Source organism: Prionailurus viverrinus, chromosome C1 (genome assembly GCF_022837055.1).
Source record: "Prionailurus viverrinus isolate Anna chromosome C1, UM_Priviv_1.0, whole genome shotgun sequence".
NCBI classification, from domain to species: domain Eukaryota; kingdom Metazoa; phylum Chordata; class Mammalia; order Carnivora; family Felidae; genus Prionailurus; species Prionailurus viverrinus.
Window position 1 is genome coordinate 139,926,896 of NC_062568.1, and position 26,803 is coordinate 139,953,698.

At 37.2% G+C, this 26,803-nt stretch overlaps 1 pseudogene; it reads right to left on the minus strand.

The window, feature by feature from the left end:
- Positions 1-2,197: 2,197 nt before the first annotated feature.
- On the minus strand, positions 2,198-26,764 carry LOC125171725 (60S ribosomal protein L36a-like; annotated as a pseudogene).
- Positions 26,765-26,803: the final 39 nt, after the last annotated feature.

The window sequence follows — 26,803 nt, forward strand, 5'->3', positions numbered from 1 at the left end:
GGTATCCAGAAATTATATCTTTTTTAAAGCAAGAGCTTTAAAGAGCATAATACTCCATGGATTATTGGCTCTCACAGAGTAGATCAGGAATCAGCAAACTATAGTGTGTTGGCCAAATCCAGCCTGTTGGGGGACAAGTCTAGCCAAACCCATTTGCTTAAGCTGCTTTACTGCTACAAAGACAAAGTTAAGTAGTTGTAACAGACTGTATGTCCCAGAAAGCCTAAAATGTTTAATATCCCTTAACATAAAAAGTTTTCTGATTTTTGAAGTAGTTTTCACTGGATGTTAGTAGTTCTTGGGATGCATCCAAATCATTAGCCATATTTGTGAATAAGTACAGATATCTGAATTCTACCTTAGGCATTATAACATCAATGAGTTACTTGTTCTCTGATTTTCAGTTGAGTTTGGTAGGTGGGAAACACTACTAGGAGACTGTTAGAAGGGAGGAAGAAAAGTGAAGTCAGGTGTTATTTCCCTTGTTTCTTCCCTCCAAGCTCCTCTCATTTAGATGGCTCTATTCATGCATTCTTGGTGTATCAGTGGTTTCATAATCAGCCCCTCTCTTAACACCTTTAAGTTGTAGAGGGACTATTTGAGCACTTACTGTTTTGGGGGTATTTAATAATACTTTTTAGTTTCTTTAATCCCTATTAATACTTTTGTGAATAATTCCTTTTTTAACTTTCATAAATTACATTCATTTTAATTTGCCTTCCCTTTCAAGCTGGAAATCTAACTAATACTGTAAATCTTTCTACTCTTCTTTTTTTAGATCAAAACTTCAGCCCATCATTTCTCCATATTGAACTCCTGTCTTCAAACGTCTCTTCCTCTTAGTTTTGTGCTATTTTAAATTAAAAATATCTACCTTCTATTTCTTTAATCAAGTTGTTAATAAAATTATAAACCATTTGGGGCTAAGAATGCTATCTGTGGATGGTTACTAGAACACTCCTTCCTGACTGATTTGATCCATTTATAACATTATTTGGTGTTATTCAACTGGTTTCTAATCTATTTTAAAAACCCCTGGTCCTCATGCCTGCATTTTGGCCATTCTTTGATGTCCATGCTCTCTGATTCCTCTTAAGTCTCATATTCATAGGGAGTACATGATTTCAGTGATGATACATATCTGTTCTTGCTCCAGTCTCTGATCTTCAGTTTCTGACAGGTGGCAGACAGAAATTCAGATGTACTTGACAAATGGCAGTCTAATAAAGTATTTCCGTTTTCTAAAACTTGGCTTCCCTTTGAAGGATCCTATAGGAAGCCTTTGCTCTATGACACTGTTGATGTTCTTGTGACACTTGCTTCTTTACACTTGATCACACCTGTTAACATTGAGGTTCACCAGCATTTTAACAACAGACATTTCTTGGATTTCCCCATTTGGCCAGTCTACATCACACTAAGCACCCTAAACTAGAGAATTAAGATTGGTCCAAGGTACCTGATGAAACAGATCCATTTGATATGACGGCATACTACATAATATTTAAATTATGTAATACATGTATATCTCCTGTTTGGGAAGTTCTTTATATCTTTATTGGTGGTGAGCATAGCAAAGATAGGTTTTTCAAAATTTCTCCATATATAATATGCTCATGATTTCTTTTATGGAATTGGCCATCAGAAATCTGCCATTAAACCTCCTCCAGAGAGCATAACACAAGTGATCAGAAATAAATTGCTGTTATTATAGTGTGTATACAAAGATATTGTTCTTTTTTTTTTTTTTAATTTTTTTTTTCAACGTTTATTTATTTTTGGGACAGAGAGAGACAGAGCATGAACGGGGGAGGGGCAGAGAGAGAGGGAGTCACAGAATCGGAAACAGGCTCCAGGCTCCGAGCCATCAGCCCAGAGCCTGACGCGGGGCTCGAACTCACGGACCGCGAGATCGTGACCTGGCTGAAGTCAGACGCTTAACCGACTGCGCCACCCAGGCGCCCCGATATTGTTCTTTTTTGTATAACTATTTTTGGTTTCTGAATACAATGTTTTCATGAATCAAACTCAGCTTTAGTACTAATATCTCTTTATGAGAAGGACTCTGACATAGGAAGTAGAGAAAAGAATATGTAAATTTTATGGAAGAATGGCCAGGAAATACATGCAGGCTAATTTCACTGCTTGTATTTTCTTTTTTCTTTTCTTTTCTTTTCTTTTCTTTTCTTTTCTTTTCTGAAGTGAACATAACTGCAAGATTATATTGTCTTCATAATGTAACAAAATATGAGGCTTAGAACTGGATCACTTGGCTCTTTCTCTTCTTATCTCCTCCCAGTTCAAAATGTTTGCATCCCTTAATAGCCAGCATTCTCTTAGATCTGCAGTTGGGCTCAACACATTCAAGCTTCAGCACAATCTTCTTTATAGTTTTAGCCTTTCTCCAGAAATTCGGCTTAGTTTGCCTACCATAGCCACTCTGCTTCCTGTTATAACACCGCTTTCCCTGGGCATAAAGAGAATCTTTGCCTTTCTTTTACTGGGTAACTTTGTGGGGTTGGAGCTTGCCATACTTCTTGCAGAAAGTTTGGCGGGTTTTAGGAACATTCGCCGTGGTTGTGAAAGCACTATCGACGCAGAAAGACTGCTTGTATTTTCTTAAAAAATTGAGGCATGTTGGTAAGCTAATAACAAAAGAGAACACTAGGGAACCACAAATGGAAGAGAATCATTAGTTCTAGCTAGTGATTCCTCTACCCTTATTCTGGTGCCAAAATGTGATTATATAAAAAATGATAACATAGTGGATTGTGAAATATCTTTAAAAAGTTTTTCCTCTTAGACCATAAATAGTAATAATAAGCATTTAATAATCACTTACTATAGGTGACCAAAAACTTGGAAACAAAGACAGATGGGTATAATAAGTAGCTATTGATATTACAATATATGATTTGTTCAGTGGGCTTTCTGATATACTCAGCATATTGTCTCTCATCGTGCTGGGTATCACCCTCAGATAAGCTCTGAAGAACTTACAACTTGTATGGTTAAAGGGCAGGTACTTTGGAAATCTTTTGAATGGTTCTGCAAGGCACCTCCTATCCCTTGGGTGTTTGGCAAGTTGGCCAGTTTGTACTGGCTACGACCTTGGCTATGACTGCTTCCTTCACCTTCTTGGAAATGGATCAGAGTTGACAAAAGAGTTTGTACAACAGACTGACTATATCTTTGAATGTTTAAACCACCTTTCTAAGTGTGCTATGAGAAATGGCAGCTCTTTCAAAGTAATATGCATTAAAAGGCTCTGCTATTTATTGTCAGGATCAGCCCTTCATCAGCTTAGCAGTATCAGCTCAACACATTCAGCTTTCATCAATCTGTAAAAAATATAAAATTATGGTATTTATATTTCCAGATTTTATGGATGCCCTGTATATTGAGGAATCTTCTTTTTTCATGTAATTCTCATAACAAATCTATGAGTTGCCTTCTATTATTTCCATTTCACAGAGGGAAAAGTGGAAGAAGAGGGAGATTAAGTAACTTTTCAAAATCACAGAATTGGTAAATAGAAAATTATAGGTCTTAGGTTTAGGGAATGAGAACAAATTAGAGGGAGAAAATTTGGTGAAGAAATACTATGTTAGCTAGTAGAACACAAATATTTTGCTGTATGTTTATGTAATCTCTCTGGCTTGCACATCAGATATCAGATTTTAAGGTACACCAAAATGGCTTCCAGAGAGCTTTTCTGATAAGCATACCTCAACATGGAAGTGGGTGGCCTTTGACAAATTTTTAGCATCTCTGTGCCTTCAAAAATGGGGATGATTATTTTAGCTATCTACCTACCAGGTGAGTTGCTATTTGGGAATTCGAATACAAATTGTTTTTTGACTTCCTTGGAAGAAAGTCGTACTATAAAAACAAATTTGGGCTATTATAATGACAAGTGTGTGAGTGTACATTAATTTCCCCCTTATGTTGTTATTGCCAGCAGATGGAGGTCGAAATTGAATTGCTGCTGACTGTTGTCCCTTGTTATGGCCTGTGGAGATATGACAATTGAGGAAGAACTTAGAGGAATGCCAAGTAGCAGAGCATGAAGCAGTGGGTGTGACCCACTGCCTTGGACATTTTATGGCTGATAGCACTTGGCGAGAAAAAAATCTGCAGACTCTATAGTAGTCTTGCAAATAGATCTAAACATTAACCATGCCCTCACCCTCACCCCTATTTGATTCGCCCTATAATCTACGCATTTGCCAAAATCCACTCTACTAATTGTCTGCTAACTCACTGGTCCCCTCACAAAATACCTAAAAACTGAATAAATAACGCTTGAAGGAATTTCTTCGTTGCATTGCAAATGTGGGCACAGAAAGTCGAGGCAATGCATATGAAACTTCCTGTTCTACTTTGATTCCTTTTGGGCTCGTCCTGGTTCTTCATTTTTTAAATCTTTTTGTTTGTCCAGAGATTATAACCTAGGGAGTCCTTGGATGATCTTCCAGTGGTGCCTGACCCAGGGAATTAGAAGCACAATATCTGTGCATGCTATCATGCTCATTTTTGTTTTTTTCCTTTAGGAGAGTCTGTAGCTTTCACAAGATCCTCGAAGGGGCTTAGGACTTCAAAAAGCTTATGAATTCCTGCTTTGGATCTTTGGTTTATGGGGCAGTGAAACTTTGTATGTTTGCTTTAACGATTGAGACACAGCATTTTATGTGAATGAGAACAAGGGAGTGGTGGAGAAAAACAGCTTGGAGGGCATTATTACCTTTCCCAATCTTCATTTCTTGTCATGAATTATTAATCATGAGGTAACACTTCATCTGATGCTTTGAAAACTCTCCCCCTGGTAAGAACAGCCTAATTGAATTGGAGGAAGTGGAGCAGGAAGAACTAAACGTGGACGTTGATGGTTTCACCAAAAGCAATTATACACCCTGCAGCCTTCTCCACCTGTTTGAAAACCCAAGGCCCACTAATTCTCATGCCACAAGGGAACGGATGGGAAAGTAGAGGAAAAATTAAAATTGTGGAGTTTCAAACATATCTTCCTTGAGAGTACTTCATTTTGGCAAAGGGGTGTATGGGGGGATAAGGCAGGATAAGTGGTGTGGACAGGGGTCTGATATACGGGAGATAAGAGCATGAACCAGTTCAGTCTCTGTGGAGTGCGTTCTGGCGAGGTAACGAAAACTTTAATACAGGCATACGTCTACCCAGTAATTCCAACTGCACCAATGCATATATCTCAAACTTTAAAATAAACATGCATAATGGAATATGACGGAGTCATTAGAAATCACGATTAAATACATTTTGATATGAAACTATGTTTTTGATATTTTGTGTAAAAAAGCCAATAAACCAATATGAATGTATACGGAGTATAGTATAATACGCATTGAAGAGAAATGTAATACTTTGGAATTGAGGAATATGTACCTTAAGGCACATTTTTATGTAATATAAACATGGAGGAAGTCTGGTAGGATATGCACTAAATGATAAAAAATGGTTCCCGATGAGTGCTCTGGTTGCAGTTAATTTATTTTTGCTTATCTTTATTTTCATTTTATTTTCTGTAGTAAGCATGTACTTTTTTTGGTAATTAAATGTACTAATACAAATTCAGACATTATCTTCTTTTGAAAATACAGACTCCAGGTTGAAAATAGACGGTTATATCAGCAAAGGATCATTCTTGGCAACTCCCAGAAGTTGGGTCCCACCTATCAGAAATTGAAGCAGGGGTATGGGTGCCTGCATGGCTCAGTTAGTTAAGCATCCAACTCTTGGTTTTGGCTCAGGTTATGATCTCATGATACATGGGTTTGAGCCCTGCTTTGGGCTCTGTGCTGACAGTATGGAGCCTGCTTGGGATTCTCTGTCTCTCCCTCTCTCTCTGCCCCTTCCCATTTCATGCTTGCTCTCACTCGCTCTCTCTCTCTCTCTCTCTCTCAAAATAAATAAGTAAACTTAAAAAAGAAGAATAAAAGAGGCTGAAACAAACAGAGGTGATGGAGAATGCCCTTTCTCCTTCCAAATGACTAGGAGAGGGCGATCTGGGCTTTTTCCCTGGATCTGAACCACTCCTTCCTATCCACAACCAGGTCAAACCAAGGGAGTTTCCACATGTTAAATAGCAAACAGAAAGGCTTTTGAAGACATTTGAAAATAAAAGGAAAGAAAATAATCTCAGACCCTACCAGAATTTCCTACTTCATGCTGCCTTCACGCTGACTTCCCTTTACCCCATGATTACTCTGATTGTAGCATCTTCCAAACTATGCCAGAATTACCCAGCTTGATTTCCTTACACAATGCACACTCTCTCTGTCTTGGTTTCCACTGTATCTCCAGTGCTGAGCACAACACTCCATCAGTAAGTGCTGAGTGAGGAAATGATTAAATGAATGCATGTGTGAAGAGTAGCAAAGAACCACCAACTTGACTACATTGGATTCCCCAAAAGCAAGTGCAGTGAAATCCAAGTCTGAGAAACAGATATTTTTCCAAAGATAGAGTGGAACAGGCATCTCCAAGGGATAAGAAATGACTCAAAACAGCACTTGTGGGGATTTGGAAGGGCTAACAAGGAGAGAGGGGATGCCACAAAAACCAGGCTGAAATGAACAGGCAAAGATGGGTTGTTGCAGTTATATTGTACAATTGTAAATGACATTACTGTAAGCATGGGGGAACAAAGGTTGTTGAGTTTGCAGAGAAGTGGATTCTTGAATGGGTGAAAATTAAATCTGCAGGATGATTTTACGTGGAGACAGCACACAGGACAATTTTAGCCACATAAACAAGAATGGCCGCGTGCAATGATTTCTATTCAACCCCCCTGGCTTCCTGGCCTAAGCTGATTATTATTAAGCATTTATGCGACATTTCATATGTACAAGTGCTTTACAATCATTTATTATTTATTCCTCACAACGTGAGAAAGCCACAAATCAAGGGCAGGGATAAAGTTAATACAATTTTATTAAACAAGAGGGGTGTGCCTAGCAGCAGGCTCAGCTACAACCAGGGAGTGTGACCTCACAGGAAAGAAGCAACAAGACAATTCCTTTTTCTCTTTTTCTGTTGCAATTTACACTTTTAATCAGTATTAAGTCAGGTGACCCTGCACACCTGGGAGAACTCCTGGAAACCTGGAAACCTGGTGTGCCAACTCAAGGGAAAGCCTGCCTCTGAATCTGTCCTTTCTATCGCCGGTTTCCTCCCTTCCTCTCCCTCCCTGCTGGCTCCATTTTATTTCTTGTATTTCATGGATTTTTTTTTAAATTTTTTTCCATCATGCCCCATCTCTCCTTTTGTTTGTTCCTATTTCTTTGTCCCTCATCCCAGTCTTCTTCCCCCTTCCTCTCATCTTTCTCTGACTCTCCTTTCTTTTCTCTGCTTCTGTCTCTACTTCTCTGTCCTCCTCTCTCTTCCCACAGACACACAGTGACGCACGGACACTACAGACAGAGAAAGAAGCAAAATCTAATTGTAGGAGGTGCAGAAGGTCATTTCCTCTCTAAGACAGTACTCCTTCACTGCCTTCTTCTGAGACCTGACACATGGAAAATTTTAACTCGATTTGTACAGGGAGAATAATGCCAGTGTTAATCCAAGTTGCTTGGAAGGTCATTTAAAAACCATTCCAGGTTGTTTTACTCCCACTGCTAGTGTTCTTCAGGCACTTCTCATAAATGCTAATGAATAATTCACCTTGGTAGTATAGACAAACACAGGCTGGTGGTGTTATTTGGAAATCATTCAAATTGACTAATTAGTCATTTCCTTTAGATTTTATTTAACAAAGGAAAAAGCATTTTGAGATATTTGGTAAATCATTATGTTACTAAAATCTTAATAATGTATTAATTTGGGGAAGGGTTGATCACATTTAGTGAAAAAGCCTGAATGGTTGCAATTTTTAAAAAATTATATATATAAATTTATTACATTCTAGGCAGAATCTTATTAGTGAACAAAAATATCTTAGCTAGAGGTCTCACTGGTCTCATTTTGAGGAATAGATAAGAATCATTTGTTGTTAATGCACATATTGAAACAAAGGATAGTAGATGAACACTCTCCCCAAAATCCCTTTAAGTACTAGTTTTCATCCATGACCACCTACTATGTGTAGGATACACTGTTCTACATGCTAGTGATAGAGCAGGGAACCGACAGAAAAAGCACTTTTATGGAATTTAGATCCTATTGGGGATATTTTATAAAGATTAAAAAAAGATAATTATTAGATGATTAGATAGATAAATAGATGATGGAAGGAAGGAAGGAAGGAAAGAAAGAAAGGAAAGAGAAAGAAATGGATGGATGTCATAAAATGACAAGTGCTAGGTAGAGAATAGAAAGTGATTGGGTATGTTTTGGGGTATATTGGATACTATTTTTGGAGCAGTCAGGAAAAGCCTTTAGGGATGGGGACAATAGAGCAGAGACTAAATATTGAAAAGGAATCATTGTGTTAAGATCCAAGCATTTCAAGGAGGTAGATAAGCAATGTGTGAAGACCTGAGGTGAGAACAAGCTTGGTGCATTGAAATCTCATGTGTTTGTAGCCTAGTGAAAAAAGAAAGAGTGGTGAGAGAAAAGCTCTAAGTCTGGTCAGGGACCAAACTGCATTGTTTCTTTCTTTTGCTCATTAAACTTTTTCTAGCTAATAAAGGGAAGTTTCATCCCAGTGACTAAATCATTGCAATTCTCCATTATGGTAGGAGCAGGATGAGTTTCTTCAGTGTGACAAATGTATCTCCCCTCTACTAATTTCCTTTTAAACCTATAACAATCTCTTCTTCAGGCCAGTAGATATAAGTCTTCAATGTGCCAATGAAGAGGAACCACAGAGAACACAGAAGGAACTTTCTTGGTTTTTCAATTCAGTGAAAGGCAGAGCATAATTAAAACGTGTAATAACGCACATCTTTGGATTTTATCCTCAAGATTATATTAAGATCCTCTTAGTTGGATAGAAGGAAGATTTCTGCACTCTACTTACCCCCTTTTCAACCAAGACCAAACTGAGGAGAGAGAAGATAGATGCCTGACTTGACTAGCCAACATCTTTGGAGCCACAAGCCCTCTGCCAAAGCTCTTTTCCATGCTTTACTCCTTCCCTAAGAAGTGAGGGCCTTACCAGTTCAAATTGGGTCCCGTCTCTGCTCATCCAGTGGTCACCAGCCAGTGGCCTGAGTTATAACACATAGACTTAGTGGAAGATGTGGCTGAAAAGACATTTTGGAGTCAGATAGGGATGGATCTTAAAAATAATGTCGGATGATGTTGGCAGCCTAAATAAAGAGGTAAACTAAGACAAGTTCAAAATTGTCAAAATTATGAGCTTATTCAGGAATAGCAGGGGAATTGCAATTCAGGCCATGAAAACTGTATCAAGCCACAGATGAGTCTGTTAAGGTCTGGGGCAGGTGTATTTATGGGAATATAAAAAGGAATGTAAAGAGGGGAGAGTTTAGTTAGGTCTGTTAAAAGAAAAAAAAATTGTGGCCAGCTTTGAAAATTCCACAAGCAGACAAAACCAACCCAGTCATACAAACAAAGATCAATTTAGCTTACTTTGTGAGATCAGCCCAATCTGGATCATTTCTTGTTCATGTCTGTAAAAACCGTAAGCAAAAATTTCCTGGGTTGATATTAAGCAACTCCTTGACCGTCTCCACATTATTTAAGAAAATTCCAATACTATCAGTTTTCTATAAACAGGCATTTATAGGAAATCAGTTTCCCAGTCCTTAAATTTTGTTTTCCTGAGGGGACATATGTGAGATTTTACATTTTATATCCTCTGGTCCCATTTTACATTGAAATCCTTTCATGTTTTCTCCCTTCTCTGAAGATCCTTTGCACAAAGCATTGCTGACCAATTATGGTATTCAGATGTTGTTCATTATTATTTTGTCAAAGGTATAATTCTTTACATGTGGATTTTTTTGTATGTTCTATGAAGCTGAGGAGGACCATCAGGTGTCTTTTTCCATGAAGCTGAGGAAGGCCATCCTCAAGAGTCTTGTCCCAGGAGGGGAAGGAAATGATACGGAATTTCACTGACCTCATTTGGGCGACACGAGGGTTGAAAATGAAAAATCTCATCTATGTCCCTCTAAGATGGACCATTTAGTTTCCATGATCAGTTGAGTTTCAGGAAAAGCCCTTGGCAGGACAATAATTTTATTTGTACATATACTCAGGAAGAAGGCATTTGTTTACTAATGCAAAACACTAGAAATTTAGTTAAAAAGGTTAAACTGAGGACCAGAAGCTCAATGACACCTACTGATTGAAATACACCTCTCAACCAGTTTCCCCACTTGCCTATGTTAAATAGATCAACAGTGTCCTAAGTTCTGGGAGTTTGGCCACCTTCTGCTAGCATCTTGATGTTGTCCTTCATTATTTTTAATTCTTATGTTACTTTCCCTGACTTATTGACATAAAAACAGCATTCTTCCCCAAGTAAGGTACAGCTTCCCCTTGTGGAGCAGTGAGGAGGTTTAGGGCTCTGTGGTTTTGTAGGGTTACTTCTGCAAGGCTGTCTATTTGGGTTTGTTGATATTCAGAAGCTTGGACAGAAGTATTGAAAGTGGTAGACATGACTATAGAAATATTGTGAATTGCTTTTTCAAGGTTTGCTATTCCAATCCAAGGGAAAAAAGCTCTGTCAGAAGTATGCCCCAAACCCTTTCTGTCTACTGCAGGGTTATATGTAGGCAGCCACCCAAATTATAACATTCCCAGTTCCAAAGCATCCTTTTAAGTTGATAGGACAGACTCCAAATAAGCTATAAAAGCAGCAGAATGAAACAGTTTTCTAATTTTTGTGTCAAGGGTGAGGACAATGATCCCACAACATTCCTTCCTATTCAGAGGAAGCATAAAATATATATATTTTTTCTCCTCAAAAAGAAATACCTAATGTCTTCCAAGGGTAACACATAGTTGGGTCTCTTTGCTCAGATTCTTTTCCCTGGAATGAAAGAGGAGATCTCATAATTGGAAATACAGGCTTTTATACAGAGCACATGATAATCAGTTTCACTAACATTGTGGAGATGGTTATGTGATGCCTTAAATTTCTAAGTAGAAACACTTATAGATCTAAAGTAACAAGTGAGCTGGTCTAGTATAAGTAGGATTTTGGTGGAAGTTTGGAAAATCTCTGGAGAAAAAGCAAGTTAAGTTTCTCCATCATTTACCATATTTTTGGTCAATTCCTAATGGAGTACCATTGAGTGGGAGCACATAAGCTTTTCATTTCCTGGTCTTGTTACGACTTTCATTGTTCCATTGTAGAGATACATTAATGGATGAGTTGATATAGTCTTCTGTATTTCAATGGGATGTGAATTCATATTCATCTGGGTCATACAAAATAATATCGTTACAAATATTAAGTGGGAGATATCCTAGAGTTTTGACATTCCCATCATCGATTTTGAAACAAAGAAAAATTTGGAGTAATATTCCAGAACTGACTGAGGGATAGCCATTTATCCAAAAATGGAAAGCCATAATATTTGGTGCCTTTTTCCAGAAGGAAGGAAGGAAATGTGTGGCTCCAAAGTTACCAAAGGAAAATCCTACATGTTTATCAGATAAATTTTGCCATCCTTCTCAAGATAGTGACCAGGCCACCAATTCAAGTTTATCATGAGTAATATTTGCTCTGGCACAAATCTGACAGTATGTTTAGCAGAATCAAAGTTTTTGTAAGGTGGGGATAAAAGGATGTGTTGAAACTAAAGTGAAGAACAATGGTAAAACTAGAAAAAGAACAGTTGAAGGCCTGAATGACCTAATTTAACTAAACACAGAGTAATTAAAAAAACCAACCAAACAGGAAAGTTATATAGGCTTGGCCCAGGTATTTTGAGTAAGCTGTCTACTTCAGATGCCATGAAATTTGGCCTAGAAATTTTCAGTTTCAGGTCACCAGTTGGTATATAGGTTCACTCAGGTTTGGGGGCTTTCTTTAGATGTGATGCATGAATCTAGGAGTTTATTCCTTTAAATTTGTCTTCCCAAGGGTTAGTTAACAGCACCTAGTAAGGCCTTTCCAGTGATGTTGCAAAGAGTCACTGGAGATGTCTTTTCCATGAGAAGAAATCTCTGGGCTATAAGGTGTGATGTTTGATGCCTCTGTTTCCAGGGAGTACTCTGTATAAAGATTGTTCTGCCAGATGGTGACTATTTTCTATGGATTTGAACAGGCTTTTGCAAAATTGAAATATATCCCTCTTTATTAGTTGTGGGTCAAAAAAAAAATGGGGCTAAGTGTATCAGTCATTGTGTAATTATTTCAAAAGGTGAAAGTTTATGAATTCCGAAGGGAGTAGATCTAAGATTTAGAAGAACTGACAGTAATGTTTTTGGCCAGGGTACTTGAAGGGTTTCACCTAATTTAGCTGAGTCTTAATAATTCCATTTGTATGTTAGACAATCCCTGAAGATAATAAGCACAATAAAAGTGCCACAAAACTGGTCAGACAGCACAGACTTGTCTAAGTTTCTGACCAGTAAAGTGAGTTCCCTGTTCACTATGAACTTTAAGGTGGGGGTGGGGGTAGGGGGGAATATTTTCTAGTAGGATTTTAGCTACAGAGAAGGTAGTTCCTTATCTATACAGGAAAACTTCAGTCCAATGTGAAAACATGCATACCATTACTTAGAACATATTTATATCCATGAGATGGAGGCAATTGTATGAAATTCATCTGCCAAACCTCAAATGGTCCACCGGGTAAACTAAAATGCCTCAGGGGCAGTATGGATAGTCTTCCCTGGGTTAAATTTAGTATGGTGAAATGACCAAGGTAAGTGCTTTTCGTGGCCTTGCAGATGTTTTCCACCAATTTTGATTCATGAACATTATTATTTTATCACTTGACCAGTGATTTCATCTATGAATGGTAGTTAATAATGGAAATTTTAGATTTTCTGACAGTACCAGTTTATTATTGGGTCAGAACCAAAGTTTCATTTCTTCATGATACCAACAGCTTTTAGCTCTCAAATTGTCTTTTTCTCTTTCAGAAACCAATTGTTTGTATCTGCCTGGGTAATTTTCTTAGGTCATCACTAGGGGAAGTAGTTTTCTGGACCATGACAGAAGTGTGGTCTATGGATCCCATAAGAACAGCATTTTTTGTGGAGGCATCAGTGAGTGGTTTCCTTTGGCTTCAACAGACAGACTTAGAATGCTTAGGGACTTTAATAAGCTTTAAGAGCCGCTGATGGGAGTATAGCATCTAATAAACTTTGGACATAAGAACCATCTTAAATTCTGTTTCTGCTGCAAGTAGGAAAACCTTGTTGCTTCCATAAAATCCAAAATCATGGGTTATTTCAAAGGCATATTGACTATTAGTATGGATGTTAGTGGCTTTAGCTTTAGCAAGAATACATGCTTGAATAAGAGCATGTAATTTGGCTTATTGGGCTGAAGTAGGCAAAAGTCATCATGAGGGGTTAATATGTGATTCATCAAAGTCAAACCGTCATGGAGATTTCATCCATGGAAGAAGTGAGAAAGGGAGCAGGTTTGAGTTTGTTACAATAAATAAGAGTGATCTGAGGAGCAGTTAGCAAGAGAATTTCATAAGAAGTAAGATGGCTTCCTGAAAGGTGTTAGTTATGTTGTGAGTTCAAGAGAGCAACAATACCTTGAGTTACAAAGATGGTCAAGGAGGATCTCATAACTATTTCTTCAGTGATCTTTACCAGAAAGGCAGTAGCAGGGATAACCTTAAGGCATGGAATATGACCTCAGTCCATGGGATATAATTGTTGGCTGTCATAACCTAGAGATTGGTGGTAGACCCCATGTTTTGGGGTTAAATACTTTAAAGAAATTTCCCTCTTTTTCATATACAAAAAGGAAAAGAGTTAGCTGATAGTTTGGATGTGCAAGAGTATGTGAATTTATTAAGCTTCCCTTCAAGGTTTTAAATGTCAAGTTATCTTGGTTTTCCCAGATAATAAGATTAGATTTAGTGTTTTTTTAATAAGACATATAAGGGTTGTGCCATTAAGGAGAAAACTGGAATTCAGTTGTGACAATAACTCAGCTAGCCCAAGAAAAGCCTGTAATTGACATTTTGTTTTAGGTTTAGGAAATCTTAAGATGCCATGAAGCTTGTTGGGATCTAGGTATAACTCTTGTTTTGAGATTAAATGCACTAAATATCCAGTTTCAGTTTGAACAAATTGCATCTTTTCTTTTGAGATCTTGTATCCCTTACGGGCTAAGAGTTTAACAGGTAAATACTATTTTCTTGTGAGGAGGCTTGGGACAGTGAACAGAGAGAAAAGTCATCTCCATATTGTAGTGAGATGGAGCCTCCAGAAATTTTTATATCATCTAGGTTTTAAAATTTGTGAGAACTTTCAGTAAAACCCTGGGCCATTGCTGTCCATGTATATTGTTGTCCTTCCCAGGTAAAAGCAAAAATGTGTATCAATATTAACAACTTCAGTCTTATCAACTGAATGCACTGCATAAATCGATCACAATGAAAAATTTACTTTTTGTAAGGATAGATGCTTGTATGGGAATTAGGAACAACAGGATAGTGAGGAATAATAATGTTTTTTATTGCTTGAAGATCTTGGACAGTCTTCATCTGCAACCATTAGGGGGTTTTTTACAGGTAAAATAAGGGTGTTACAAGGATTGGTGCAGAGGATAACAACTCTATGTTGTATAGTCTTCTATGATAGGTCTCATGCCCTGTAAAGCTTCTTTGTCTATATGGTATTAATTCTGGGGAGGGGTTTTAAGGGATCTATTTGGATCTTAATGCCAGGGGGAGTGAGTGCAGAATGAATTCTGCCTATGGTCTTGGAGGTTTTTCCCATAGAGTAGGGAACATTAAATCTAATAATGAGAATGAATCTGAAGTTTGATCTTCCCTGGTTTGTAAACTACATGTGAAAGAAAAAGAGTTTGGATTTTCCTGGTGGGTAGATTCAAGGGATTTAAATTTAGGGGATTCAAACTCAAGGGTTATTCCATATTTTATTTATTTTATTACTTATTTTAGAGAAATAGAGAGCAGGAGGGAAAGAGGCAGAAGGGGAGAGGGAAAGAATACCAAGCAGGTTCCATGCTCAGCGCAGGGCCATATGCGGGGCTTGATCCCACAAACCTGGGATCATGACCTGAGGCGAATTCAAGAGTCAGGCACTCAACTGACTGAAACCACCCAGGCACCCTGAGGGTTATTCTCTTTTGGAAGAAAGAAATGACAGCGTACTTATTTTTTAAGGGAATCTTATACTAGTAAGTGAATAGGTACTGTTTCACTGAGAAATGGGTGTTTGTTTTGCAAAGGTCTCAAACAAAAGTGTATAGATTTAGAAATAGGAACCACTGTGGTTTATTTGACATGACTAATATTTGAATAAATGTATTGCTCTGAGGAGTAGCTCCTGTGTCAATTAATATTTCAAGGGATTGGCCCCCAATTTGGAGAATAGTTTCCCTCAGTCTATTTAACTGTAGAATGGGAAACAGACCTTGTGTTTCCTTAGAGCCCCATCATTAGGATGAGTCTGATCCTTAGCTCTTGGAAAACTCTAATTATCGTGATAATTAGATAAAATATTTTTTATTTCTAGCAGTCGTTTCTCCAAAGGCCAGGTTTTTTACAATTATGACAGAGTCCAGTGGGGAGAGTTTGCTTAAGAGATTCCATCTGTTGAAATTGAATCTTTTAAAATTTTAGTTGCCTTTCTTTTGGATTTATCGTCTCCGGTGCAGGCTCACTGATTAGCTAGATTGACAGATCAGGTGTGGACAGTGTTCCCCATTCTATGTAGATTCTCCTGACTAACAGATCAGGATCTGATCAGTTTAAACATCTCAGTATATCTCTGTAGATCTCTGTTTAAACCATTTATAAAGATTGACTTAAAGCCTACCTGCTGGATTCAACATTTATAGGGAGCCCAGAATTTTCTCTAAAAACACTGTGAAGTCTGCTATGGTAATCATGAACAGATTTGGCAGGCTTTTGGGTGCATGCCTGAATTTTGTTCCAGTCTACTGATTTAGGGAAAGCCCTTGGGATGGCAAGATGCAGCCTTCTGGCTATGGCACAAGCTTGGTCATATAAAAGAAGTGGTGGTTGAATTATTTGGAATTCTAAAGATTTTTCAAGTCTTTCTCAGTTAACAGATTTCATCCAATGCTGGGTTTGGCCTTCTCCAACAAGCATATAGATTAATTGATAAATAGAGAAGTTTGAATTAAAATATTGAATTCTTGAGGAAACGTGTGAGGATCCTCATTGTTACTTTGGGAAAAATCTTGTGTTATAGTCTAAGTTCAGCTTTGGTCCATGAGATGTAGGAAATTGATGATTTATCAGGATCTTCAGAAGACCTAATTTTAAAAGGGGGAGTTTTAATAGGTTCAGTTGGTAATGTTTCAGCAATAGAGAAGACGGAGAGTTCAGATAAAGGAAAGGATTAGAAGAGGACACAGGTGGAACTAGAGGAGGTGGAGCAATGGAGTTAGGGGAGATCTTGGCTGGAGTTGAGTTTTCTGCAGATGAAGCGTTTATGGGAAATCAGTCTCAATCCTTAAGTTTTGTTTTCCTGAGGGCGCATGTATGAGATTTTCCATTTTATATCCTCCAGTTCCATTTTAGATTGAATTCTTTTACAGTATGGTGTGCCTTTGATTTTAGAGAAGTTACCAAAATATGCGAGTCTAAGGCACTGATAGGGATTGAAGCATAGCTCTTCTCCATTATTTCCCTTTTTATTTTCTTTAACTTTTTTCTCCTTTCTCTGCTTTCTCTTTTTTCTTTTCTATTGCATTCTAAGTTTAGGCTTTATTACGTTCTAAGTGTAGGCTTTAGTGACCCACGTGGCATAATGAGAACTATAATGCCTGGGTCAAACTTTTGGATTTTTACAAATCCCCAATTTGCAAAGATCACCTTATCCTTGTCCCACTGGTAATGGGACACTTAGCTTTTCCATCTTCCAACACCCCTGAAGAATCTTGGGCTTATCTTTTCTGTAGAAATTGCTGCTGCTTCTAAACTCCCAATCACTTCTCTGCATGTAATCACCTGTATACACTGTTTACTTTTCATACTATATCACACTGCTGGACACTGATGTAATCTCTTTACTTTCCAAAATACCACCTACTGAAGGCTATGTATATAGTAGATTTTATTGAGGATTTGGAATCAATGGATGAGAGATGGGATAATGGAGTGATTAAAAGGTGGATAGGTCACAATGTGTACAGCAAGCTATGAAAGAAAATTAGATGACTTCTTAAAAGCCTTCCTTTTGTTTGAAGGAGGTCACACTTTAGTTTTACTTAGGCTTACAGCTTATTGGGTGAGATCCACCCACATCATCTGCTTTACTTGAAGTCTACTTATTTAAATGTTAATCTTGTCCAAAACACCTTTATAAGAACATTCAGAATAACATCTGACCAAATATCTGGGGCACTGTGGCCCATCAAATGGACACATAAAATTAATTATCTCCCTATACAAAACCTAAAGACATGGGAATGTTATATCTATTAAAGAAAGTTCTCTCCTCCGTGAGTTTCTGCAGCCAGTTCTTAAACTTATTTTCCTTCTCCTCAGTACAGAAAATTCCTTGTTTGTCACCACTTCTTGGTTGTCTCTCTCATTTGACAAATCAGGAGCATGGATGGTAAAGGGGCATGTGTATGTATATGTGTATGTGTGTGCACATGCATGAATGCACATGTGTGTATTTCTGTGCATATAGTAAAAATGTAATTCTATTTGGAAGGGTCACTTTGACATAAACTAGGAAAGCACTGATATGTCATTCTGTACAAGCAGCTTTCTAAAATTTTGAGTATACTTAACCCAATGACCACTTTTTTTTTTAATGTTTAATTTTGAGAGTGAGAGAGACAGAGCACAAGCAGGGGAAGGGCAGAGAGAGAGAGGTAGACACAGAATGTGAAGTGAGCTTCAGGCTCTGAGCTGTCAGCACAGAGCCCAACACAAGGCTGGAACCCACGAACTGTGACATCATGACCTGAGCTAAAGCTGGACTGGACGCTTAACCGACTGAGCCACCCAGGTGCCCCACCTATCAACCACTTCTCTATTTTGATGTGAAGATCTTGTAGTCAAAGAATAAAGGAACTTTGCTCCTTTCTTTATCCTTACACCTTACTTCCCCAAAGAGAATTTATATGTGGTAGGTCCAAAGGAACTGTTGGACTCTTCTATCTTATGCTAAGAAAAGGATTTTCATGGCAAATGAATATGATTGAGCACTGGTAGATTTAAGAGTTTAACAGTGTATTCTAAAGGCTAGCATAGGTCTAGGAATTTGTTTTTAAAATAACGTGCTATGTCGGGGCTCCTGGGTGGCTCAGTCGGTTGAGTGTCCGACTTTGGCCCAGGTGATGATCCCGTTCTTCTTGGGTTCAAGCCTCGCATCAGACTCTGTGCTGACAGCTCTGAGCCTGGAGCCCACTTAGGCTTCTGTGTCTCCCTCTCTGCCCCTGCCCCACTCTGTCTCTCTGTCTCCCCAAAATAAATACACATTAAAAAATAATAAAATAATGTGCTATGCTGAAGAATTCATGAAAACAAAAAAAGTGGCTAAGTCTAAGTCTGAAGTTTCACAGAATAGCTCCCACTGTGAAGTGCTGCCATCTTAGCGAGTCACTCTCTTAGTGAGTGTGAAGGATAATGTGTGCTCCACTTGTACTTGACCTCATTGTTTTCATTATATGCAAATTCTCTGACCGAAGTTGGGTTAATAATACAAAAGTGTTTGTTGGAGATTCTTCTATTCTTATTTTCAAGGCCTAAACTTTTGTTTGTATGTGCATCTGAGTGTCTGTTATACAAGTGGGCATAACTTTTAAAATATACACATACATATATACACAAAAGTCTAAATTTACAAAACATAAATTGAGAAAGCAATTTCTTTTTGTAGCACAATCATGTAAATACAATATAGCTGAAAGGAGAGCTTTTCTTGCTGAAGAGGGAGCAGGTGTTGATGGAAAAGTTGAGGCGGAAAGTAGAAACTTTCTTCGTTTACATTTGCCCATTGTGGCAACCTCCTATAAATTCAGCTTACAAATTACTTAAGTAGAAGGGGCTAGTAGATACAGTATCCAGGAAAACAGTCCTCAATGTGGTTTTTAATAGCTGAATATGGAGTTCATTTAAAATAAATTTCAGTATCTGCTCATTCTGATTTCTACTCATTCTAATAAACCATCATCCCTATGAAGCCCTTCCCAGTGTTTTCCTTGAAGGGAAGGAATCATTGCTACTCATAATGTTCCACTAGCATGTAATTCCTATATCTGTTAGTGCTACCCATGCAGCATTTTATTTAATTGTGGGCTTCTTAAGCCAGAGTCCTGTATCTTTATATCCAAGAACTTAATACAGTGCCTGGATCAGAGTTATGTGTGACCAGTGAACATATCTATCCCATAGTTTTAGAATAAATGTGTTTTGAACAAAAGCATTGGGTTGATCCATACAGCATAAAGTAGTCAACCCTGATTTTAGGTTTTCAACAGCATACTATTTCTTCCTTTCACATTCAGTTTGAGTAGCCAGATGTGTTATCAAATTAAATAAATGTTCTTCATTTACAGAATAAATTAAAATTAAGTTTTTTCTTAATGCTTAGAATTGTATGTGCTTCATTGAAATAAGTAAGATGTTTTGAGAGATTAGGATCTTAGACCTGTCAAATAATTAGTGTTAGAATCATTGAAATTTTTTTATTATTTTAATATGTTTCAAATTAGAAATTAAAGAGAAAAAGTGGATATGTAGAAGTAATGAGATTAAAACAATCCTGTAATCAAACTTGCAGCTTCTTTATTCTGGTATCTATGTAAAGTAATGGAGAAAATGTGAAGATAATTATAAGAACAAGAGGTTTAATAGATTCTAAAATCATAGGGTTGGAAATTGCTTCCCAAGATCCCTCTGCCATGAGTACTTTGAATGAAATATGGCTTTGATTTGCTTTTGGATCACAGAGGTACAAAACAATTATATTTCTGAGTGATTGGGGATCGGGGCATGGAAGATAGGATTGACCCACACTCCTCTCTCCTGGCTGCCGTCAGATAACCAGTTTTCAAATCCTCACATAATTTATTATAATTTTTTCTAATAGTATGTAGGTGTTAGCAAGAGAAGATCCATGTATAAGGGTAGGGATTCATCGCTAGGGTATTGCTAAAGGAAATGATATTCTGAGATGTATTGTTTTACTTTGCTAGATGCTTCCATTTGGGGATGAGACTATGCTTTATAGACTACAACATGCCATGCTATTCCCATTTCCCATTATTCAAAAAGAAAAACTATGGAAAAGTTATGCTTCATTCTTGGTTAATAATTAAACAGAAAAGAACTTCTTTCAGATTCTTTTGAAGTAATCACAAGCAGTTTTTGAAATCTCAGCAAAGGGAATGCCCCATGTGTTTCTTCCCCTTCTTTTTTGATTCTATGTCATGGAAAGGATGAAAGAAGCACCTTAAGAAGAAGATGACTGAAACTTTTGACATTTTTAAGCAAATAATGAAAGCTGAGTAGTCACAGGATTAGTTCCTTAAGAAGGTATAGTTACAATTTAAAAAGCTAGAGGAGCATTTGTGGGGAAGTGACCTGAAACACAAGAAGCATTCTAAAATTTTAGAAAAGGTAAAAACTAAAAATGTGAATTATTAAGAAATATCTGATCAAACTTTGTATGTAACATTAGGACTGGAATGAATAAAAAAAATAGTTAATATTTCCTGGGAAAGATACCAACCTATCTTGGGGTATCATCTCCTTTAAAAATCTTCCTTTAAAGTTATGTTCCTTACTCTTCTTTACTTTGTTTACATACTTAAATGGAAATGTAACATTTCTTAAAAAAAATAATTAGTATTTATTTTCATATCAGCTATAATGAACCCATTGCAAGCTCATGTACACACACACACACACACACACACACACACACACACACACAGAGTCTTTGACTTACAATTTTTGGCCATGATGAGCACCACTGCTAGCATACTAGCCGAATATGATCACAAGAAAATACGTAAGAGGGTAAAAGTGTTTCTTGAATGGCAGCACTGAAAACCCAATTTCTAGTGTAGTCATTCGGGTAGAAGGAACAAGCACAGCATACTGAATGCTTCTTCCTGGCATCTGCCCTGGCTCCTTTGTGCATCCTTGCTGATTGGTCCATGCCCATGTCTTTCTGATTTTTGACATTTTTTGATGTCATTTATGATAATATGTACAATTACAAAGTGATAGGCAACACTTCAGAAGTGTTCACAAATTTTACGTGTATGAGAGCTAGTAGAAGACCTGCCAGCATATTCTCAAGAACATTCACTGCAGTATTGTTTGTAATGGGAAAAAAATGGGAACAACGTAAATGCCCACTGGTAGGAGAATTAATAAAGTCCTCACTTTGGTATGCTGTACAACAATAAAAATAAATGAGGCAGATCTATTGACATTCTCATGTAAAATCTGTAAGGTTTAGTAGTCTTTATTGAAAAAACAAGTTTCCAGAAATATCCACAGAATAATATTTTTGTGTGTGTGTATAAAAAACAAAAGACCACAGAAATTAGAATGCTCATTTGTGTATGTAAATTCAGAGAAAAAGGACCTGGAGAAAGCACATCAAATCAATGACAGTGATTGTCTCTATTGATGGTACATGCTACAGGGATACAGGGCTGGATGTCACAAGTGATTTTAATCTCCTGTCTACTGTCTTCATTTTTACAACGGGAATGCATGCCAGTGTTGTTTGATTAACTTAAAATGTTTTATAAACGTTCTAGGGGTATTGAAAAGAGTCGAGGGGTGGGGGTGGGGGGGATATTTGCCAATTTGCTATGTGGCTTTTTTCCTTCATGTCCAGGTAATAAACTTCAGATATGGCCCAATCTATCAAAACACAACAAAGCAACTGACCTAATGCCAAACCCTCCACTCATTGCTGAAGCAGAGTGTGCTGGGCAAGGAACATTATGCTTCTTTCCCAAACATAAACCCATTTGAAAGTGTTTCACTCTGTGTATATAACAGCCCATTTGGGTGTATGTCTTCTTTTTTTCCCCACCCCAGCAGTTACCTGGGGTTCTTACTGACTAATGAATGTAAAACATGTATTTTTCAGAAGACATGTAGGGTTTAATAAAACAAGGGATAAAGTGATATATTATAGAGCTATTTGGGAGATTGGAACAAAGGATCTACTGAATATAAATGTCCTTATTCTAGTGAATCAGCATTCTGGATATTAGAAAGATGGATTGAATCATGGACATGGCAGAGAAGATAAGTTAGTAAAAACCCTTGGCCTTTAAAGTTCTTCTGTGAAAACCCTGGCCTGCCTGCCCCTGTCAATAGGAGATAGACTTCTTGGTTATATGCTTGTGTGCCCTCATGGAACTGCTTTTTGTTGTTGTTGTTTTGTTTTGTTTTTGTTTTGTTTTGCAGGTTACATAATAATTGTTCTTTTCTAATAGACAATAAGCTTTATGAAGTCAAGGACCATGTGTTTTCATTCACCTTTATATAGGCATAACGCCTGCTAAGCAACTGGCAAATGATTCAGTGAATGAAATCAATGAGTACAATAGCTGAATTTATACTGTGGGAGAAAGCAAAGACTTCTAAATTAAATTTTGCTTAACTCTTCTATTCTCTCAGAAAATAGGACTCCACTTTGTAAACTGCAGACCAATTTAATGTGATTATTACTGTTTTAGTGAAAATAATGAAAGTATCACTATCTGCCACTCATTAGTCTAGAAATGAAGGATATGAGGATGGTGAATAGGCTGTACCACAAAGAACTGAAATTTTACGAGAAATTTCACCTTGGACCTTCCATATATGTGACCAACTTAAAGACCTCCTTAAAGCGAAGGGGGCTGTGTGATTGTGATACTATTGTTGTGTCCCGGTTTTGATATATCATTTGGATAGCACTGGCAAAGCCACAGTAACAAGTCATACTCTGAACAAACCCTTAAGTAGAGCTTACTCTGTGCCAGGGACTCTTTTGAGGTCTTAACATGCATTAACCTAATCCTTTGTTTCCCTAATTAAACAGGTGATATCTACTTATTATGGAAAACTTGAAATTGTAAAAGACTGAATTTCTGATTATCTTTAATGACTCTTTCACTTTATCCTTATAAAGTTATTTGGTCTCTGGAGGATTATATCAAATTTTTTTTTTTTTTAGTATCAATCTGAGAAGCCTTGTTTTCTTAACAGGATGCCTAATGTATTTATTTTATATATTTTCATAACTAATAGATTTGGCCTTGCTTTTGCCATGCCTTATGAATTTTGTTTTTTTATTTGCTTTTATTTTCCCTGCTCTGCTGCTGCCTTAGTTTTCTATGTTTCACTTGGTTTTTTTTAAAATTTTTTATTAATTTTTTTAACATATATTCATTTTTAAGAGACACAAAGAGATAGAGCATGAATGGGGGAGGGTCAGAGAGAGACAGAGACAGAATCTGAAGCAGGGTCCAGGCTCTGAGCTGTCAGCACAGAGTCTGATGAGGGGCTCAAACCGACACAAGATCATGACCTGAGCCAAAGTCGGACGCTTAACTGACTGAGCCACCCAGGCACATCTCACTTAAGTTTTCTGTGTTTCACTATACCATGATCTTTTTAAACATCTGTCTTTATTTTCTTATACTTATTTAGAAGATAAAATTCTTATTTTTAATTCTAATGGTTGCCTTTTAGTTTATGACATGTAATACGATCTATATTTCTTTAATTTTCAGAGATAAGCACAAAGGGATAACATTCATTGTCCTTTTTGCCTATTAGAGAATTTAAGAGGTTAGCCAATGTCCTGCCATATCCTAGGCTTCATTAATTGTCTGTGGCTGTAGATTCAACACATTACTTTACAATCACTGTTTTTACCCTGTAAACTTTTTCCATTAGTTGTTTTTGGATTTGCCACTGAAACTCCTAACTGGTGCTACAAATGCAATTCATAGCCAGATCTGTAAGCACATTTTATTATTTAGTAATAATATTGTTTAGTAATAACAAGAAATATATATATATATATATATATATATAATACTTTTATGTACTGGATACAGTGCTATATGAAATTTTTCATTGCATATTTGCTATAATTCTCTGAGGAAGTATCTATCTTTACCTCCATTTTCATAGAGAAGGACCTCAAATTCAAATAGATTAAGCAATTTATCCAAGGTCAGTAAGTTAAGCTGGTGGTTCCCAAGCTGAGATTTGAATGTAGTACTCTTGGTCCAAGGAAGCCTCAACTCCTAAAAACCACACTACCACTAGAATGTCTCATTCATCTACCTTCTCTAATGATGTGTTCATTTTTTCCACTCAAAGTTATGAAGTCCATAATATGTGATAGGCATTTTTTGACAAAATGGTGAATCTTTGCCGTCGTTGCCTAAGGCCTGATATTGAAGAGATTCAATAAAGGAAGCCATGATGCTAAAGTATAATAAATATTACGGTAGGAGAATTACAGTGTTCTAGGAAATCTGACAAAGTCTGCACTTTCCCTGGACATCAGGGCAGGTAGCACAGACTGGGAGATTTGGGGGAGGGAGATAGGAAAGGCGAGGAGGAGTAAGAAACTGAAAGAAGGTGAATATGGCTAGAGAATCAGATTCTGTCATTTTGATAGGAAAAATGAAAATGGCAGATTTAAAAAGAAGAAGGAGGGTTGAGAAATAAGGCCAAAGAGGTACCCCTAGGTTATTTAATAGAGCTTGTCTCTGTTGTGGAATTTTGCTTTTAGCTCATAGAATTTCCCTTTTTAGTTTATAGAGCTTTTGCTGGTTTGAGTCTTTGTGGATCTGTCCATGGTTATTAGCATGTGACGTTTAAAGCAGGCATATAGAGCACTGGACATTTGCTGTCCTGTTATTTTGAAATTTAAAATAAAAATTTAGCTCCTGAAAGTACATGCTTTTGTTGAAAAGGAAGTTCTAAGAAGACAGCTCTGAATTTATGTTTGTTGAGCTATTGGAAATGATGAGAAGCTTAGTGGAGCTCGACCCCCCATCAAGTTATTAACATGTTCCTGTTAGTTTTTGAGGGATGGTCTCTAAAGAAACCATTGGAATATTAATGAATGTTTTTGATGAGATAAAAATTTGACAACTGGAACAACAACCATGCATTAGCCAAAAGAAATGGCAGGATACAATTTCCATGGCTACTGAAATATTATTTTGGTTTTCACTAAGCTGAGAAGTAAAATAGTCATGGTATAAGGAGGTAAATTGAGTTTAGCCCAGATACTTTGGTTGAAAAGAAGCACAAATCTCACTTTTTTACTTTCTACCATCAAAAATGGTAAAGTATTTGAATCACACTTATGAGATTAAAACTCTAGTAAGAGTATTTGCCTTATAAATGTGATACAGGAAGAAATGATTGGTAAAGTTCAAATAGAGCACAATATACATGAATATTCTATAAATATTATCTAATAAGAATAGAAATGGTAGACCCTAACATCTTAGAGATTCAGCTTGAACTAATGTAATAGATAGAGATCAACTTCTCCATTTCATATATTTTCAAAATAAATACACTTCAGCATAAAAGCAAGTCCATAGACATAAGTAATTGAAAGCCTGACTGCAGAGAAGTGATATAAACAAGGAAATATACATTACTTATGTAATGAAAAGCATAGATACACCTTCTCACCTGCCCAACCTCCACCAATAAAACAAAATAGCACACACACACACACACACACACAACAACAACAACAACAACAACAACAACAACAAAACTCTCATACCTTAAGGGGAGAAATCCTGTGAATGAGAGTAGTACCATGTAAAGTACTACCAGCTAAAGAGGGCATTTAAAACTTTTGGAATTAGATAAGACATTATTCTGAGAGATGAGGTAAGGGTTTGTGAAAGATTTGCAAATACTTTTCCTTAGAATTTTGGTAAGGTCCTAGTATTTATTTTTCTGTATATGAAATAAAAGTTCTTTTCCTGAGAGTAAACCAGGCACATGGTAGTCACTAAATCAGGAGCAGAGGAATAGTTAAGAGCATGGACTCTGGATTTAGATACACTGAGGTCTGAGCGCTGTCATGTATAAGCAAGCACTTTTCCCATCTGTCTGTTTTCTCAGGTATTAAGATAGAAACAAAAATATCTAACTCTCAAATTTATTGTCAGGGTTACTACAAAGTGTATGGAAAGATCTTTGTTCAGTGGCACATGTGGACCCTACAAAAATGATGAGATAATGGAGACACCAACCATGAGTATAGCATGGTTGTAGCAAAGAGGATGTAGGGAGGAAGCCCCAATAAAATGAAGTTGTATAATCATCCTTAAATGGTTGCTTGGTATTCTTCTTGAGGTGGAGATAATTAGAAGCTAGAAGGTGTCATCAGCAAGATGTGCTGACATAAGAGCATAAGAGCAGGGGTAAGTCTGGGATGAGCCCCCAACATTAAGTAACTTTCAGTCACACCCCTGTTAGGCAGTCAGACCCCAGAGCAAGTAACTGAATTATGACCAAAGCTGGGAAGTTTTCTTGTCTGCTCTTGGAGCCACCACTACTGTTTACCTGCTTCTCAATCCTCCTTCCTCCCAGAAATAATATATCCACTTGGTCTCTAGGACCCTTTTCTTTCTTGGTTCTCCTCCTGTCTCCATGACTGCGATTTCTCAATCTCTTTTGCACAATTGTGTTTT